The following is a 20111-nucleotide window of genomic DNA, read 5'->3' as shown; positions in this document are numbered from 1 at the left end:
AACCAGTGAGTGTAGAACTGAACCCAACCAGAATTGGTGGTGAAAACTGGGAGTGGAGGAGAAACAGGCTAGAAATGTGTGTTGATTTGGATTTCAGTGCTGCAGGAGGGAAAATGTGTGGGACAGGGATTTACAGCTTTGGAAGAAAAAGAGAGGAAAGAATGTTAAATGGAAACTAGATGTGTATATCCTGAATTTGTGTCTTGTACTGACAGTGATGAGTTTTGTTATCTCCTTTTACATCGTATTAGAAGGGGAGATTTTCAGACAGGAAACACAAACTAAACCTCGTGTCAAGATCTGATGGAGTCAATCGATTCATCAGGACCTGAATATCATCGGCCTTTGAAAGTGGAAGGAGAAATGTTTGTCTGTTCTGTCTGTGCGAAAAGATTTCAAATATCAGTGTGACTGGAAAAGCACCGAGACACACATACCCGAGTGAGTGTTCCAGTGCACTGCCTGTGGAAAGAGCTTTAACCAGTTACACAGCTTGAAGAAACATCGCACCATTCACAGCGGGGAGAAACTGTAAACGTGTTGTGTGTGTGGGCGAGGCTTCAACTGGTCGTCCAACCTGGAGAGTCACAAGGATACCCGCACCATGGAGAAACCGTGGAAATGTGGGGACTGTGGGAAGGGATTCAGATCACCATCTGTCCTGGAAATTCATCAACACAGTCACACTGGGGAGAGGCCGTTCACCTGCTCTGTGTGTGGGAAGCGATTCACTCAGTCATCCGACCTGCTGAAACACCAGCGAGTTCACACTGGGGAGAGGCCATTCACCTGCTCGGAGTGTGGGAAGGGATTCACTGCATCATCCGACCTGCTGGCACACCAGCGAGTTCACACTGGGGAGAGGCCGTTCACCTGCTCGGAGTGTGGGAAGGGATTCACTTGTTCATCCAACCTGCTGGCACACCAGCGAGTTCACACTGGGGAGAGGCCGTTCACTTGCTCTGAGTGTGGGAAGGGATTCACTCAGTCATCCCACCTGCAGTCACACAAGCGAGTACACACTGGGGAGAGGCCGTTCACCTGCTCGGCGTGTGGGAAGGGATTCACTTGATCATTCAACCTGCTGGCACACCAGCAAGTTCACACTGGGGAGAGGCCGTTCACCTGCTATGAGTGTGGTAAAGGATTCACTTGTTCATCCAACCTGCTGACACACCAGCGAGTTCACACTGGGGAGAGGCCATTCACCTGCTCGGAGTGTGGGAAGGGATTCACTCAGTCATCCAACCTGCTGAGACACCAGCGAGTAGACACTGGGGAGAGGCCGTTCACCTGCTCGGAGTGCGGGAAGGGATTCACTCAGGCATCCCACCTGCTGAAACACCAGCGAGTTCACAAGTGGTTGCAGGATTTGGATTCTACTGTTATTGAGGCTGTTAATTACATCCCGACTGAACCATGTTCATTCTGACAGTTGGGGTTTGTCTCTGTTGATGTTAATAACCCGATAACTGGGCTGGATTTTAATATTCTGGATATATTGCTGATTGTGTTCTCAGGGCTGCAGTGTCCATTTAAGAAACACTGTGGGTTATCTTTCCCCTTAATTCAGCAATTTTCAACAGAAATTTTCTTTGCAATAAAATTATGAACTTTTACTTTAATCCTAAATTGACCTTTGGTACAAAATCTACAATAGTGTGTGAAAGTTTCCACTGAATAAAATCTCCAATTGGAAAGAGCTTGCTGACAATTCTTAATGCCTTGCTCATTACACATAGTGGCCCCTCCATATCCAGCAGAAAGAAGCGGAATGGGAATTGGTGGGGAATCAGTGTACCCAAATGTTGTTGTTCCCTTCTGGGTGGATCAATCCTCTTGGCACGAGAATGGAGACAAGTCCAGACAAAAACTGTGCGCAGTAGCCCAGGTGTGGTCTTACAGTTGTAGCAGGACTTCCCTACTTTTAGACTCCATCCCCTTTGCAATAAAGGCCAGCATTCATTTTGCCTTCCTGATTATTGCTGTACCTGCATGCAAACATTTTGAGTTGCATGTACAAGAATCCCCAGATCTCTCTGTATAACAGCATTTTATAATCGTCCACATCTAAATAATAATTTGCTTTTTTTTCCTACCAAAGGAAATCACCTGATATTCTCCCACATTATAGTCCATCTGCCAGATTTTTGCCCACTCATTGAACCTATCTATATCCCTTTGTAGATTATTTGCGTCCTCCTCACAACTTGCTTTCCCACCTATCTTTGTACCATCGGCAAATTTGGCTATGTTACACTTGGTCCCTTCATCCAAGTCATTAATATAAATTGTAATTAGTTGAGGCCCCAGTACTTATCACTGCGGCACCCCACTAGTTACTGTTTGCCAACCTGAAAATGACCCATTTATCCGGACTCTCTGTTTTCTGTTAGTTCAGCAATCCTCTCTTCATGCTGATATATTACACCCAACCCCATGAGCTCTTAGCATGTGCAGTAATATTTTGTGTGGCGCCTTATTGAATGCTTTCTGGAAATCAAAATATACAACATCAAGTGATTCTCCCTTATCCACTCTGCTCGTTACATCCTTAAACAACTACAGCAAATTTGTCAAACATGATTTCCCTTTCATAAAACCATGCTAACTGTGCCTAACTGCAGTATGGTTTTCTAAATGTCCTGCTAGTACTTCCTTAATGATGAACTTGAGTATTTCCCACTGAAAGATGGTAAGCTAACTGATGTATAGTTTCCTGCTCTCTGAATCCCTCCTTACTTGAATCGGCGTGTTACATTTGCAGTTTTCCAGTCCACTGGGACCTCTCCAGAATTCAGGGAATTTTGGTGGATTACAACTAATGCATGCACTATCTCTGCAACTAATTATTTTAAGACCTGAGGATGCATGCCATCAGGTCCAGAGGACTTGTCCACCTTTAGTCACATTAGTTTGATTAGCACTTTATCTGTAGTGATAGTGATTGTTTTAAGTCATCCCCCCCAACTTCCCCTCCGCAATAGCTCCTTGGTTAGCAACTGTTGGGATGTTTTTAGTGTCCTCTACCATGAAGCCTAATACAAAATATTCGTTCAAAATCTCTGCCATTTCCGTGTTTCCCATTAGTAATTCTCCAATGTCATCCTCTAAGCGAGCAATGTTTACTTTAGATACTCGTTTCCTTTTTATGTCCCTGTAGAAGCTCTTACTGTTTGTTTTTATATTTCTTGCCAGTTTGCTCTCATCTGCTATCTTCTCTGTCTTTTTCATTTTTTAGTTGTCCTTTGCAGGTTTCTAAAAATTCCCAATCCTCTGGCCTTCCACTGTCCTTCACAACATTATATGCCATTTTTTCCAATTTGATACCATCCTTTACTTCCATGACGACACTTGTTGCACACGTGATTGACCAGGACACGAGAAGTGTGGTTGCTCCACAACGACAGGGTTTCATCTGTTTCAACAGAAACAACTACACTGTATTATTTCCAGAAATAATCCCCCCTGTCTGGCCTGAATGAATCCATGTCACTACCAAATGCTGCAATGTTTCCTCCACCCCACAGAGTTCCATCTGTTTAAAGCCACGACAGAAATGTCCCATTTCCTCCTGGAGTTTGAGGGACATCAACTTTAACAATGGAGCAGAGTTTCAGCCAATGAGCGAGAGCCAGACCCAGCCCCGCCCACTGGGGGCTGCAAGCTCCACCTCTCGTACACTGTGATTGGTTGGAGGATCAACCGCCTGCCTGGTCCTCCAGCCCTGCCCCCACTCTCCCTATTGGTCGGGAGGTGCCGTCAATCAGCCGGGCAGTGTGAGCTGAGCATGCACAGTGGGTGAGTCAGCAGGTGAGAGATGGGCGGAGGGAGGGAGCGGGTTAATAAAGAACACGCTTATTTGTACTGCCAAAATGGCCACCACGCCGCACCATTTGTCTATGATTGGTCCCTTGGAGGATAAGCCACACCCTGAGATTTCACTTTATGTGTAACTGGAACCACCCATCCCAAGGTCTCACTGACTTTGCAAATTGTAACTCAATCCACTTTGAATTCCTGAAGCGACAGAGGACAGAGCTCCCCATAAGATGGCAAGGGCAAGCCAAAGTACCTTGCCCCCATCCCAGTGCATGCCTCCCCCAGCCGAAGTGCATTACCCCAGTGCATGCCTCCCCCAGTCAAAGTGCATTACCCTAGTTCCAGCACATGCCTCCCCCAGCTGAAGTGCATTACCCCAGTTCCAGTACATGCCTTCCCCAGCAGAAGTGCTTTACCCCAGTCCCAATACATGCCTCCCCCAGCCGAAGTGCTTTACCCCAGTCCCAATACATGCCTCCCCCAGCCGAAGTGCTTTACCCCAGTCCCAATGCATGCCTCCTCCAACAGAAGGGCTTTACCTCAGTCCCAAGATATGACTCCCCCAGCTGAATGCCTTACGCCAGTCCCAGTGCATGCCTCCCCCAGCAGAAGTGCCCGACACTAGTCCCATTGCATTGCTCCTCCCGCCGAAGTGTCTTACCACGATCCAAGTATATGCCGCCCACAGCCAAAGTGCCTTACCCCAGTACCAGTATAAGCCTCTCCCAGCTGAAGTGCCTTACCCCAGTCCTAGTAAATGCCTCCCCCAGGCAAAGTGCCTTACCCCACTCAGAGTGCATGCCTCCCCAGCCGAAGTGCCTTACCCCAGTCAGAGTGCATGCCTCCCCCAGCCGAAGTGCCTTACACCAGTCAGAGTGCATGCCTACCCCAGCCGAAGTGCCTTACCCCAGTCAGATTGCAGGCCTCCCCCAGCCGAAGTGCCTTACACCAGTCAGAGTGCATGCCTCCCCCAGCCGAAGTGCCTTACCCCAGTCAGATTGCAGGCCTCCCCCAGCCAAAGTGCCTTACCCTAGTCCCATTGCATTTCTATCTCATCCGAAGTGAGTGTCTTACCACCGTCCCAATATATGCCTCTCCCAGCCAAAGTGCCTTACCAAAGTTCAAGTGCATGCCTCCCCCAGCCGAAGTGCCTTAACCCAGTCACAGTGTATGCCTTCCCCAGCCGAAGTGCCTTACACCAGTCCCAGTGCATGCCTCCCACAGCAGAAGTGCCTTTTCCCAGTCAGAGTGCATGCCTCCCCCAGCCGAAGTGGCTTATCCCAGTCCCAGTGCAGGCCTCCTCCAGCCGAAGTGGCTTAATCCAGTCCCATTGCATTTCTCCCTCATCCAAATTGTCTGACCACCGTCCCAATATATGCCTCCCACTTCCGAAGTGCCTTACCCCAGTACCAGTATAAGCGTCCCCCAGCCAAAGTGCCTTACCTCGGTGCCAGTGCAAGCCTCCCCCAACTGAAGACACATACTCCCCAATCCCAGTATATGCCTCCCCCAGCTGAAGTGCCTTAACCCAGTCCGAGTACATGCCTCCCCCAGCCGAAGTGCCTTACCTAAGTCCCAATATATGCTCCCCCAGCCGAAGTGCCTAACCCCAGTCCCAGTTCATGCCTCCCCCAGCTGAAGTGCCTTACACCAGTCCCAGTGAATGCCTCCCCCAGCCGAATTGCCTTACCCCAGTCCCTCTGTATCCCTCCCCAGATGACGTGCCTTATCCCAGTCAAAGTGCATGCCTCCCCCATTTGAAATGCCTAACCGCAGTCCCAGTGTATGCCTCCACCAGTTGAAGTGCCTTAATCCAGTTCGAGTGCACACCTCTGCCAGCCGAAGTCCCTTACACCCATGCCAGTGCAAGCCTCTCCCAGCCAAAGTACCTTGTCCCAGTCCCAGTAGATGCCTCCAACAACCGAAGTGCCTTCAACCAGTCGCAGTTTATGCCTATCCCAGCCGAAGTGTCTTACCACAGTCCCAGTGCACACCTCCCCCAGCCGAAGTGCTTTACGCCTGTCCCAGTGCGTGCCTCCCGCAGCCGAAGTGCCTTGTCACAGTGTGAGTGCATGCCTCCAACAGCCAAAGTATTTTACCCCAGTCGCTGTGCATGCCTTGCCCAGCCGAAGTGCCTTACCCTAATCCCAGTATATGCTTTCCCCAGCCAAAGTGCCTTACCCGAGTCCCGGTGCATGCCTCCCCCAACCGAAGTGCCTTATCCCAGTCCCAGTGTATCCCTCCCCCAGTTGAAGTGCCTTAGCCCAGTCCCAGTTTATGCCTCCCCCAGTTGAAGTGTCTTACTCCAGTCCCAGTGTTAGCATCCCCCAGTTGAAGTGGCTTAACCCAGTGCCAGTGTATCCCTCCCTCAGTTGAAGCGCCTTACCCCAGTCCAGTGTATCCCTGCCCCAGTTGAAGCGCATTACCCCAGTCTCAGTATATGCCTCCCCCAGCCGAAGTGCCTTAACCCAGTCGCAGTACATGCGTCCCCCAGCCGAAGCGCCTCACCAAAGTTCAAGTGCATGCCTTCCCCAGCTGTGGTGCCTTACCCCAGTCACAGTATGTGCCTCCCCCAGCCGAAGTGCCTGACCCCAGTCCCATTGCATGCCTCCCCCAGGCAAAGTGCCTTACCCCAGTCACAACGTATGCCTCCCCCAGCCGAAGTGCCTTATCCCAGTCACAGTGCATGCCTCCCCCAGCCGATGTGCCTGATCCCAGTCACAGTGCATGCCTCCCCCAGCTGAAGTGCCTTACCCCAGTCCAAGTATATGTCTCCCCCAGCCGAAGTGCCTTACAGCAGTCTCAGTGCAAGCCTCCCCCAGCCAAAGTGCATTAACGCAGTCCAAGTGAATACCTCCCCCAGCCGACGTACCTTACCCCAGTCCCAGTTTATCCCTCCCTCAGTTGAAGTGCCTTACCCCAGTTCCAGTGCATGCCTCCACCAGTTGAAGTGCCTTAGCCCAGTCCCAGTGTTAGCGTCCCCCAGTTGAAGTGCCTTACCACAGTGCCAGTGTATCCTTCCACCAGTTGTAGTGCCTTACCGCCGTCCCAGTGCATGTCTCCCCCAGTTGAAGTACATTACACAAGTCCCAGTTTTCCCTCCCCCTGTTGAAGTGCGTTACCCTAGTCCCAGTGCACTCCTCCCCCAGCCGAAGTGCCTTACCCCAGTCCCACTGTATCCCTCCAGCCGTTGAAGTACATTACCCTAGACCCAGTGCATGCTTCCCCCAGCCGAAGTGCCTTACCCAAGTCACAATTATGCCTCCCCCTGCCGAAGTAGCCTTTCTCAGTGCAAATGCATGCCAACGTCAGCCAAAGTACCCTACCCCAGTTCCAGTATATGCCTCACCCAGCCAAAGTGCCTTAAACCAGTCCCAGTGAATGCCTCCCCAAGCCAAAGTGCCTTACCCCAGTCCCAGTGTATCCCTCCACCAGATGAAGTGCCTTACTGCAGTTCCAGTGCATGCCTCTCCCAGTTGAAATGCCTAACCGCAGTCCCAGTGTATGCCTCCACCAGTTGAAGTGCCTTACTCCAGTCCGAGTGCACACCACTGCCAGCCGAAGTCCATTACATGCCTCTCCCAGCCAAAATGCCTTGTCCCAGTCCCAGTATGTGCCTCCAGCAACCAAAGTGCCTAAAAGCAGTCGCAGTTTATGACTATCCCAGCCAAAGTGCCTTACCCCAGTCCCAGTGCATACCTCCCCCAGCCGAAGTGCCTTGCCACAGTGTGAGTGCATGCCACCCCCAGTCAAAGTATTTTACCCCCAGTCCCAGTGAATGCCTCCCCAAGCCGAAATGCCTTACCCCATCCCAGTGCATGCCTCCCCCAGCCGAAGTACCCTACCCCAGTCCCAGTATATTCTCCACCAGCCGAAGTGCCTTACCCTAGTCCCAGTGCATGCCTCCCCCAACCGTAGTGCCTTACCCCAATCCCAGTGTATCCCTCCCCCAGTTGAAGTGCCTTAGCCCTGTCCCAGTTTATGCCTCCCCCATTTGAGGTGTCTTATTCCAGACCCAGTGTAGCCCTCCCACAGTTGAAGTGCCTTTCCTCCAGTCCCAAGGAATCCCTCCCCCAGTTGAAGTGCCTTACCCCAGTCACAGTGTCTGCCTCCCCCAGTTGAAGTACCTTGTTCCTGTACCAATGTATCCCTCCCCCAGTTGAAGTGCCTTACCCCAGTGGCAGTGTATCCCTCCCTCAGTTGAAGTGCCTTACCCCGGTCTAGTGTATCCCTTCCCCAGTTGAAGTGCCTTACCCCAGTCCCATTATATGCGTCCCCCAGCCGTAGTACCTTACCCCAGTCCCAGGGTATCCCTCCCCAGCTGAAGTGCCTTAGCCCAGTCCCGGTGTAAGCCTCCCGCAGTTGAAGTGCCTTTTTCCAGACCCAGTGTATCCCTCCCACAGTTGAAGTGCCTTTCCTCCAGTCACAGTGTATCGCTCCCCAGCTGAAGTTTCTTACTCCAGTGTCAGTTTATCCCTCCCCCAGTTGAAGTGCCTTACCCCAGTGCAAGTTTATCCATCCCCCAGTTGAAGTGCCTTACCCCAGTGCAAGTTTATCCCTCCCCCAGTTGAAGTGCCTTACCCCAGTCCCAGTATATGCCTCCCCCAGTTGAAGTGCCTTACCCCAGTCCCAGTGCATGCCTCCTCAGCCAAAGTGCCCTACCCCAATCCCAGTATATGCCTCCCCCAGCTGTGCTGGCTGAACAGTCCAATATGAGAGCCACTGACTTGTCACAGATGGGACAGATAGTCGTTGAGGGAACGGGTAGGTGGGACTGGTTTGTGTACGCTCTTTCTGCTGCCTGCACTTGATTTCTGCATGCTCTCGGCGTTGAGACTCGAGGTGTTCAGAGAATTACTATCTCCTAAGCCTCATCATCATCATCATCATAGACAATCCCTCGAAATTGAGGAAGAAATGCTTCCACTTTAAAAGTGAGTTCTCAGGTGATTGTACAGTGCAATATGGGAATTATAGTCACTGTCACTGGTGGGACAGACAGTCGTTAATGGAAAGTCTGGGTGAGGAGTCTGCTTTGTCAGATGCTCCTTCCGCTACCTTCGCTTGTTTTCTGCATGCTCTCGGCGGTGAGACTCGAGGTGTTCAGTGCCCTCCTGGATGCTCTTCCTTCGCTTATGGTGGACTTTGGCCAGGGATTCCAAGGTGCCTAATATCCTACTGACGATCCCAACCACTAACCCTAATCCTAACAAATAACCAAAACCACTAAACCCTAAACCCGCGCCCAAACCCAGTCCCGAATCAAAGGTTGTTCACAGGGATCAGTGGAGGAGCTAAAGACCCGATAATGGAAGTACTTAAACAATTATCTTGATGCAAGAAATTCTGCAAGCTATGTTAGTAACAAGAAATTATATCAACAAAACTATTAAATCAGGAAAGACAGTTAAAAAGATCACACATTTCAAAGACGATTACATATAGTAACCACATTCAAAAAGCGTTAAACAATGTACAAAATAATAGATTTCCAGTCTTAAGCAACATAGTTCTTTCAATGGTTGCTTGAAAGGAATGTCATATGAGTGTAATGTGAAACATTCCGGTTCAGTTTCTGACACCCACAAGCCGTATACTCAAAGAGAACAACCTTGGGATTTGATATCATAAAAGATCAACTGGGGGAGAAGTGAAATAATCTACATTAAGAAAAGGCTTCAAAATGGAACAGTCGGTAACAGAACATTAATTAGTTATTATTATGGAGAAATCAAACATTCGACACACTGTCTTTGAACCAAGCTGATTTATTCAATATTTATAGAAACATAGAAACATAGAAAATAGGTGCAGGAGTAGGCCATTCAGACCATCGAGTCTGCAATGAGTACATGGCTGAACATGCAACTTCAGTACCCACTTCCTGTTTTCTCACCATCCACCTTGATCCCCCTAGTAGTAAGGACTACATCTAATTCCTCTTTGAATATATTTAGTGAATTGGCCTCAACAACTTTCTGTGGTAGAGAATTCCACAGGTTCACCACTCTCTGGGTGAAGATGTTTCTCCTCATCTCGGTCCTAAATGGCTTACCCTTATCCTAAGACTGTAACCCCTGGTTCTGGACTTCCCCAACATTAATAAGAACATACTAACAAAAGAACATAAGAATTAGGAACAGGAGTGGGCCATCTAGTCCCTCGAGCCTGCTACGCCACCCAACAAGATCACGGCTGATCTGGCCATGGACTCAGCTCCACTTACGCGCCCGCTCCCCATAACCCTTAATTCCCTGACTGGTTAAAAATCTATCGATCTGTGATTTGAATATATTCAATGAGCTAGCCTCAACTGCTTCCTTGGGCAGAGAATTTCACAGATTCACAACTCTCTGGGAGAACAAATTCCTTTTCAACTCGGTTTAAAATTGGATTCCCCGTATTTTGAGGCTGTGCCCCCTCGTTCTAGTCTCCCCGACCAGTGGAAACAACCTCTCTGCCTCTATCCTGTCTATCCCCTTCATTATTTTAAATGTTTCTATAAGATCACCCCTCATCCTTCTGAACTCCAACGAGTAAAGACCCAGTCTACTCAATCGATCATCATAAGGTAACCCCCTCTTCTCCGGAATCAGCATCGTGAATCGTCTCTGTACCCCTTCCAAAGTATTCCTTAAGAAAGGTGACCAAAACTGCACGCAGTACTCCAGGTGCGGCCTCACCAATACCCTGTACAGATGCAGCAGTACCTCCCTGCTTTTGTACTCCATCCCTCTCGCAATGATGGCCAACATTCCATTCGCCTTCCTGATTACCTGCTGCACCTGCAAACCAACTTTTGGGGATTCATGCACGAGGACGAGGCCGTATGGCCTAATGGGAAAGGCGTCTAACTGCGATTGTATCTGTGATATTATCAGATGATTGCAGGTTCGAGTCCTACCGTGGTCAGTTAATTCGCTGCGTGAACTGTCATGTTCTTTATCCAAAAAGAGTTTCATGCACGAGGACCCCCAGGTCCCTCTGCACTGCAGCATGTTGTAATTTCTCCCCATTCAAATAAAATTCCCTTTTACTGTTTTTTGTCCCAAGGTGGATGAACTCACATTTTCCGACATTGTATTCCGTCTGCCAAACCTTAGCCCTTTCGCTTAACCTATCTAAATCTCTTTGCAGCCTCTCTGTGTCCTCACACAACCCGCTTTCCCACTAATCGTTGTGTCATCTGCAAATTTTGTTACACTACACTCTGTCCCTTCTTCCAAGTCACCTATGTATATTGTAAACAGTTGTGGTCCCAGCACTGATCCCTGTGGCACACTACTAACCACCGATTTCCAACCCAAAAAGGACCCATTTAACCCGACTCTCTGCTTTCTGTTAGCCAGCCAATTCTCGATCCATGCTAATACATTTCCTCTGACTCCGCGTACATTTATCGTCTGCAGTAACCTTTTCTATGACACCTTATTGCATGTCTTTTGGAAATCTAAATACACCACATCCATCGGTACAACTCTATCCATCATGCTCTTTGTATCCTCAAAGAATTCCAATAAATTAGTTACACGTCATTTCCCCTTCATGAATCCATCTTGTGTCTGCTTGATTGCACTATCCCTGTATAAATGTCCCGTTATTTCTTCCTTAATGATAGCTTCAAGCATTTTCCCCACTACAGATGTTAAACGAATCGGCCTATAGTTACCTGCTTTTTGTCAGCCCCCTTTTTTAAACAGAGGCGTTACATTAGCTGCTTTCCAATCCGATGGCACCTCCGCAGAATCCAGAGAATTTTGGTAGATTATAACGAAAGCATTTGCTATAACTTCCGCCATCTCTTTTAATACCCTGGGATGCAATTCATCAGGACCAGGGGACGTGTCTACCGTGAGTCCCATTAGCCTGCCCAGCACTACCCCACTAGTGAAAGTGATTATCTCAAGGTCCTCCCTTCCCACATTCCCGTGACCAGCAATTTTTGGTATGGTTTTTGTGTCTTCCACTGTGAAGACCGAAGCAAATTAATTGTTTAAGGTCTCAGCCATTTCCACATTTCCCATTATTAAATCCCCTTTCTCATCTTCTCAGGGACCAACATTTACTTTAGACACTCTTTTCCATTTTATATATCTGTGAAAGCTTTTACTATCTGTTTTTATGTTTTGCACAAGTTTACATTCGTAATCTATCTTCCCCTTCTTTATTCCTTTCTTAGTCATTCTTTGCTGTCGTTTAAAATTTTCCCAATCTTCTAGTTTCCCACTAATCTTGGCCACCTTATACGCATTGGTTTTTAATTTGATACTCTCCTTTATTTCCTTGGTTTCCCCGGCTGGTTATCCCTTCTCCTACCACCCTTCTTTTTCATTGGAATATATTTTTGTTGAGCACTATGAAAGAGCTCCTTAAAAGTCCTCCACTGTTCCTCAATTGTGCCACCGTTTAGTCTCTGTTCCCAGTCTACTTTAGCCAACTCTGCCCTCATCCCACTCTAGTCCCCTTTGTTTAAGCATAGTACGCTCGTTTGAGACACGACTTCCTCACCCTCAATCTGTATTACAAAATCAACCATACTGTGATCACTCATTCCGAGAGGATCTTTTACTAGGAGATCGTTTATTATTCCTGTCTCATTACACAGGACCAGATCTAAGATAGCTTGCTCCCTTGTAGGTTCTGTAACATACTGTTCTAAGAAACAATCCCGTATGCATTCTATGAATTCCTCCTCAAGGCGACCCCGTGTGATTTGATTTGACCAATCAATATGTAGGTTAAAATCCCCCATGATTACTGCTGTTCCTTTTTCACATGCCTCCATTATTCCCTTGATTATTGTACACCTCACCGTGAAGTTATTATTTGGGGGCCTATAAACTACGCCCATCAGTGACTTTTTCCCCTTACTATCTCTAATCTCCACTCACAATGATTCAACATTTTGTTCATTAGAGCCAATATCATCTTTCACAACTGCTCTGATATCATCCTTTATTAACAGAGCTAACACACCTCCTTTCCTTTCTTGTCTATCTTTCCGAATTGTCAGATACCCCTGCATGTTTAATTCCCAGTCTTGGCCACCCTGTAACCACGTTTCTGTAATGGCCACCAAATCATACCCATTTGTCATGCTTTGTGCCGTCAACTCATTTACATTATTTCGAATACTTCGTGCGTTTTAGTAGAGATTTTTAATACTAGTTTTTAAACCATGATTTTTTAGTTTTGACGCCTCCTGCAGCCCCTTTATATTCATACATATTGTCCCTTCTTATCACCTTGTGGTTTACACTTCCACCAGTGCTAATCTGCTTTGTTGCCTCCTGGCTTTTGCATTCTTTCTTGGAGTTCTGTTCATCTGAGCTCTCACCCACTCTAACTAGCTCAGTGACCCCTCCTGGGTTCCCATCTCCCTGCCAAGCGAGTTTAAAGCCCTCCCAACTGTACTGTCAAAACCACCTGTGAGAACATTGGTCCCGTCGCTCTAGAGGTGTATCCTGTCCCGACTTGTACAGTTCCACCTTCCCCAGAAGCGGTCCCAATTGTTCAGGAAACTAAAGCCCTCCCTCTTACACCAACGGGAGAGTCGAGAGCACCAGCTCCAACTGTCGCAGGAGAGAGAGTGGAGAGCACCAGCTCCAAGTATCACAGGACGAGAGAGTGGAAAGCACCAGCTCCAACTGTCGCAGGATAGAGAGAGGAGAGCACCACTTCAAACTATCACAGGACATTAATATAGAACATTAATCTCCAGCGCAGATATAGGGGTTATTAAGATCAGCAGAAACAAACAATAACTGCCAGAATGAATATGATTCAATGCCCAATGCAATCCCAGTAAATCCTGTTCGATTCACCAACGCAGTATTGCAATGGCGGCGTATTTACCCAATATGCAGCACGGGCAAGAAAATGCCGAACCAGGACTACAGGAGTTCAGTGCGCAGGCGCGTCTCCTGGCTGTGTTTGGAGCATGCGCGGCGAATGTAGTGGCGAAGGAGAAATGGGTAACATGCCCTCCGCAGAAGCGCTTAATTTGAGCGGCTGGAGGGGAGCAATGGACCAGCGGGTGGCGCGGGAGGCTTCATAAACCAGCGGTGCCCGCCGCCAGCTCGGAATAAAAACCGGAATATCGGCGGTTGCAGCTTCGGGTCTTTCTCCCGGTCACAGGCCCAGGCTAACGGCGGCCATCTTCGTGCAGGAGCGGGTTCAGTGCTCCGCCTTCTTGATTTGGTGAGTCGCACCGCGCATGCGCGGCCATCTTGGTTAAGGAACAAAGTGAGCGATGTCAGTGTCTGTTTCCAACCGGCTCCCAGTGGGTAAAGGAGTGTTTCAAATATTTTATTCTCACTCTCCACACCTCGAATTTCTCACCATCTCCCCTAAAGGCGATGCTTAGTACCGACCTTATGGTTTAAGTCCTACATAATTGTAACAGAGAAGGCCCAGAAATATTCACTCCTTGGGTTAGAATCCCCATGTTCAGTCCCAGGGTTAGAATCCCCATTTCATCATTATCATAGGCAGTCCCTCGGAATCGAGGAAGACTTGCTTCCACTCCTGAAGTGAGTTTATTGGCGGCTGTACAGTCGAATACGAGAGCCACAGATTCTGTCACAGATGGGACAGATAGTCGTTGAGGGAAGTGGTGGGAGGGACTGGTTTGCCGCACGCTATTTCCGCTGCCTGCGATTGATTTCTGCATGCTCTCTGCATTGAGACTCGAGGTGCTCAGCGCCCTCCCGGAAGCACTTCCTCCACTTAGGGCGGTCTTTGGCCAGGGACTCCTCGGTGTCAGTGGGGATGTCGCACTTTATCAGGGAGGCTTTGAGGGTGTCCTTGTAACGTTTCCGCTGCCCACCTTTGGCTCGTTTACCATGAAAGACCTCCGCATAGAACACTTGCTTCGGGAGTCTCATGTCTGGCATGCAAACTAATTTGCCTGCCCAGCGGAGCTGATCGAGTGTGGTCAGTGCTTCAATGTTGGGGATGTTATCCTAGACGAGCACGCTGATGTTGATGTGCCTGTCGTCCCAGGGGATTTGTAGGATCTTGCGGAGACATCGTTGGTGATATATCTCCAGCGACTTGAGGTGTCTACTGTACATAGTCCATGTCTTGAGCCATTCAGGATGGTGGGTATTACTACAGCACTGTAGACCATGAGCTTGGTGGTAGCTTTGAGGGCCTGGTCTTTGAGCACTCTTTTCCTCCGCTGGCTGAAGGCTGCACTGCCGCACTGGAGGCGGTGTTGAATCTCCTCATCAATGTCGGCTTTTGCTGATAGGATGCTCCCGATGTATGGGAAATGCTCCATGTTGTCGAGGGCCATGCCATGGATCTTGATGACTGGGTGGCAGTGTTGTGCGTCGAGTACAGGCTGGTGGATGATCTTTGTCTTATGGATATTTAGCGTAAGGCCCATGCTTTCGTGTTCCTCAGTAAATACATCGACTATATCCTGGAGTTCAGCCTCAGAATGTGCACAGACGCAGGCGTTGTCCACATACTGTAGCTCAACAACAGAGGTTGGGGTTATCTTGGACTTTGTACCAGAGGCGGCAAAGATTAAACAGCTTCCTGCTGGTTCTGTAGTTTTGTTCCACTCCAGTAGGGAATTTGTTGACTGTGAGTTAGAGCGTGGCAGTGAGGAAGATTGAGAAGAGGATGGGAGCGATGACGCAGCCCTGTTTGACCCCGGTCCGGACGTGGATTGGGTCTGTAATGGATCAGTTGGTAAGGATTATGGCCTGCATGTCGTCGTGGAGCAGGCGAAGGATGTTGACAAATTTTTGAGGGCATCCGAAATGGAGGAGGATGCTCCATAGAGCCTCATGTTTCACAGTGACAAATCCCTTTGGAAGGTTGATAAAGCCCATGTATAACGGCTTGCGCTGGTCCCTGCATTTTTCCTGCAGCTGTCGCGCTGCAAAGATCATGTCTGATGTGCCCCGTGGGGCACTGTGACTCCAGGAGGAGATCCTCAGCCACAGGGAGAAGACGGTTGAAGAGGAATCTGGCAATAACTTTCCCAGTGGCTGATTAGCAGGGAGATTCCTCTGTAGTTGCTGCAGTTGGACTTGCCCCCTTTTTTAAAGATGGTCACGATCACTGCATCTCTGTGATCTCCAGTCATGCTCTCCTCCCTCCAGATGAGCGAAATGAGGTCATGTATCCATGCTAACAGCGAATCTCCGCCATGCATTAGCGCCTCAGTAGGTATTCCATCCGCTCCCGTAGCCTTGTTGTTCTTGAGCTGCCTTATGGCTTTTCCTACCTCATGCAACGTTGGTGTTTTACTGAGGTGGTGGCGGGACGCATGCTGCGGGATGGAGTCGAGAACACTCGAGTCAAAGTCAGAATCTCGATTGAGGAGATCTTCGAAGTGCTCCTTCCAGCGGGCCTCGACAACCTCGGTGTACTTGTTGAGTGTTTCTCCATTCTTGGCCAGCAGTGGGGTGGGGCCTTGGGAGTTTGGACCGTAGGTGGCCTTGACTGATATGAAGAATCCTCGCACATCATGGCTGTTGGCCAGTTATTGTATCTGCTGTGCTTTCTCCATCCACCAGCTGTTCTTTAGGTCTCAGGTTTTTTGTTGGATCTCAGCTTTGAGCTGCCTGTAATGTTGCTTTGCTGCTCCTGAGTTGGGTTGTTGCTTGAGGCTCAGAAATATTAATTCTTGGATCACCTGATAATTCTCATCAAACCAGTCCTGGTGTGTTCTGGTTGAATGACCAAGTGTCTCTTCACAGGCACTGGTTATGGAGGCCTGGAGGGCAGACCAAGCGCTGTGGGCATTCAGCATCTCAGCGTCATCAAGACACGACAGGTTAGCTCTGAAGCGTTGGCTGTATAGGGCTCTCTTAGCTGGGTCTTTAAGTGCCCCGGCATTGACTTTCTTGTGGCACTGCTTCTGCTGTCCCCTCCGCTTTGGGGCTATGTTAATGTCGATGATGGAGAAGGCGGTCGTCCGTCCAGCAGTCGTCAGCTCCTGTCATGGCGCGGGTGATTCGCACACCCTCACGATCCCTGGCTCGGACGATAACATAGTCGAGCAGGTGCCAGTGTTTGGAGCGAAGGTGTTGCCACGATGCCTTGTATTTGTCCCTCTAGTCCCATGAAATACAGCATGCCCAGCAATTCCAAGCCGCTCCGTATCAGGGTGGGTGCTGGATGCGGAAGTCACTCCCTGGTCTCCTGAACAGTATAGTATTCGGCATCCCTTGAATCGAGGATGACCCACTTCCACACCAAAAAGGGATGAGTTCACAGATGTTTCAATATGAGACTTGATATTCCAGGTCCCGAACTACATATTGAAGGGTGGGAGATGCCTGTGCATGGATTCTTTTAACGCGTGTGTCCGTTGCATACCAGCCACCACACGGGCTGGACAGAGTGAGGTCTTGGGCCAGTGGCAAAGGTTAACCAAGACGACTGGAGACCAAGTTCCGCTGCGCAGACCTGGTGCACATACTCCTACTGCCCATAGATCGCACTGTGGTCTGGCCCATGCTGTCCCTGGGCCCTTGCCTATCCCAGGCCCCGAACTCGCGCCTCTTGTTGCCCCAATCTCTCCGTCCCAAACTCTTGTCTCTTGTGGGGCCCAATCTCTCCGCCCCGAACTCTCGCCTTTCGTGGGCCCCAATCTCTTCCCCCCTTGAACTCTCGCCTCTCGTGGGGCCCAATCTCACCGCCCAGAACGCTCGCCGCTTGTGGGCCCCAATCTCACCGCTCCGATCCCTCACCTCTCCTGGGCCCCAATCTCTCCGCCCTGAACTCTCATCTCTCCTTGGCCCCAATCTCTCCTCCCCGAACACTCACCTCTCCTTGGCCCCAATCCCTCCATTTCGAACACTCACCTCTCCTTGGCCCCAATCTCTCCATTCCGAACTCTTCCCTCTCCTTGGCCCGAATCTCTCAGCCCCCAACTCTCGCCTCTTGTGGGCCACAATCTCTCAGCCCCGATCTCCCGGTGCTACTCCACCCCGACCTCACCACTCCTCTGCTGCTTGCCGCACCACCTGCTGTACATGGGCCATTCTGATGATCCTGTCCATGCTCCAATCGCTGACCTGGATTCGGGTACAAAGCCAAATCTAGAATTTCAAGTCTACAAATCGAGGGCAATTTAGAATAAATCGCCTCTCAACTATGCTGCAAATATTAGAAAGACGCTTTGGATACCTGGTCTCCTTTGTGGGTCTGTTTGTTGCATCTGTTTGAGCTGGAGTGGAGATGGAGGAGAAGCTGCTGGGTTTCACCCCCAATATTTCTGTGCCCAGTGGGACCAACAATTCCCCATGTGGGGCTCTCAATGGAGGCGGGTTCCCTTTCCTGAAGGACATTAATGAACCAGTTAGGTTTTACCACAAACTGCAGCTTTCATGGTTACTATTTCTAGTGCTGCTGCCAGAAATTACCAAGTTCATTAAGCTCAATTTCTCAAAGTGCCTTTGTGTTTTTGTGGGATCTCTCTCATCCACCCTTTTTCTTGACTGAAATTCACTTTACAGGGTATTAAAAGGGGAGGATTTATCGACCGGAGGCTCAAACATCACATTAACATCTGACGAAGTCACTCGATTCATCGGGAATGGAATATCATCCAGCAGCTATGGATGCAAAAAGCACTGTTCATAGCGGGGAGAAAGTGTACACATGCTCTGTGTGTGGACAAGGCTTCAGCCGATCATCCAACCTGGAGAGACACAAGCGCAGTCACACTGGGGAGAAACTGTGTAAATGTGGGGACTGTGGGAAACGTTTCAACTACCCGTCCCAGCTGGAAACACACCAGCGAGTTCACACTGGGGAGAGGCCATTCACCTGCTCTGAGTGTCAGGAGGGATTCACTCAGTCATCCAACCTGCTGATACATCAGCGAATTCACACTGGGGAGAGGCCGTTCACCTGTTCCGTGTGTGGGAAGGGATTCACTCAGTCATCCGCCCTGCTGACACACCAGCGAATTCACACTGGGGAGAGGCCGTTCAGCTGCTCTGAGTGTGGGAAGGGATTAAATGAGTCATCCAACCTGCTGGCGCACCAGCGAATTCACACCGGGGAGAGGCCGTTCACCTGCTCTGAGTGTGGGAAGGGATTCATTCAGTCATCGCACCTGTTGAGGCACGAGCGAGTTCACACTGGTGAGAGGCCATTCACCTGCTCTGAGTGTGGGAAGGGATTCACTCGGTCATCCCATCTGTTGAGGCACCAGCGAATTCACACTGGGGAGAGGCCATTCACTTGCTCTGAATGTGGGAAGGGATTCACTCAGTCATCCCACCTGTTGAGGCACCAGCGAGTTCACAAATGTTTGTAGAGGTTGGATTATGCTGTTATTGCTGCTGTTAATCACAACCCGACTGAACCATGTTCATTCTGACAATTGAGGTTTGTTTCCGCTGATGAAAACTCCTTTAACTGGACAGGAGTTTAATAATCGAGATATAGACAAATAAATTCGTGTTGCTTTAAACACATTGCTGCAGGCTTTTCTCTTTCCCACCCGAGTGTTTAGCATCACCTGGCTGGAGCTCCGAGAGGACAATCTGGGGGGAGGATCATATGGGTGAAGAACTTCAGCATGGACACAGTCCTTCAGGGTCATACTGAGAGCGGCAAATGCACTTTGTTCTTTCTCATCTCTCTTCACTGACAGCAACCCGTGCGGGTAAATCTAGACAGTGTAAGGTGCGGATGATATCAACCCAAGGGGGTTAAAAGAGCTGGGTAGGGTGCTCTGCCAGCCTCTTGCCCATAGCGCCAACAGCTCAGTAGATTCATGGGTTGTTCCCTGAGATTGGAAGGTAGCACATGTAGTTCCCATTTTTCAATTGTGCACAAGTCAGAGCTCGGAAACTGAAGGTCCATCAACGTGACCTCGATCACTGGGAAGGTGCTTGAAGGGATCCAGAGAGATGCTGTTTTCCATCATGTGGAAAGTGAAGGGGCCATTAGAAATACTGAACATGGATTCCGGTAAACATGGTCACGTCTTACAAACTAGCTTGAGTTTGTAAAGAAGTTGTTAGTTTGGTGGATGGGGGAATCCGGTTGACATTGTCTACCTCAGGGTGTCAAACTCATTTTCGAGGGTGAGCCTGATCCAATATCCTGGCACTTGGCATGGGACACATTCAGCAAAAGCCATTAAAATAGGAATAATTGAAGATAAACTACATCAGAATTTACATTTAGATTTTATTTACTGCCGCTGCTCCTGATCCCTGTCACCTCTTAGCTTGAGCATTCATGAACGAACCCTGCTCAAACCATAAGCACAAGGATATCGGTGCATGGTTCTGCCTGTGACCACA

The 20111-nt window shown here is 49.3% G+C and overlaps 2 pseudogenes; one reads left to right on the top strand and one right to left on the bottom strand.

Moving 5' to 3' along the window:
* LOC139235516 (zinc finger protein 420-like) overlaps window positions 1-20111 on the bottom strand; it is a 112686-nt pseudogene that overhangs the window by 84555 nt on the left and 8020 nt on the right.
* On the top strand, window positions 587-19173 carry LOC139235363 (zinc finger protein 229-like; annotated as a pseudogene).

The sequence above is a fragment of the Pristiophorus japonicus genome, chromosome 23 (genome assembly GCF_044704955.1).
Source record: "Pristiophorus japonicus isolate sPriJap1 chromosome 23, sPriJap1.hap1, whole genome shotgun sequence".
NCBI classification, from domain to species: Eukaryota; Metazoa; Chordata; class Chondrichthyes; family Pristiophoridae; genus Pristiophorus; species Pristiophorus japonicus.
Note: the sequence above shows the minus strand (reverse complement) of the source record. Positions and strands in the feature narration are given on the sequence as shown.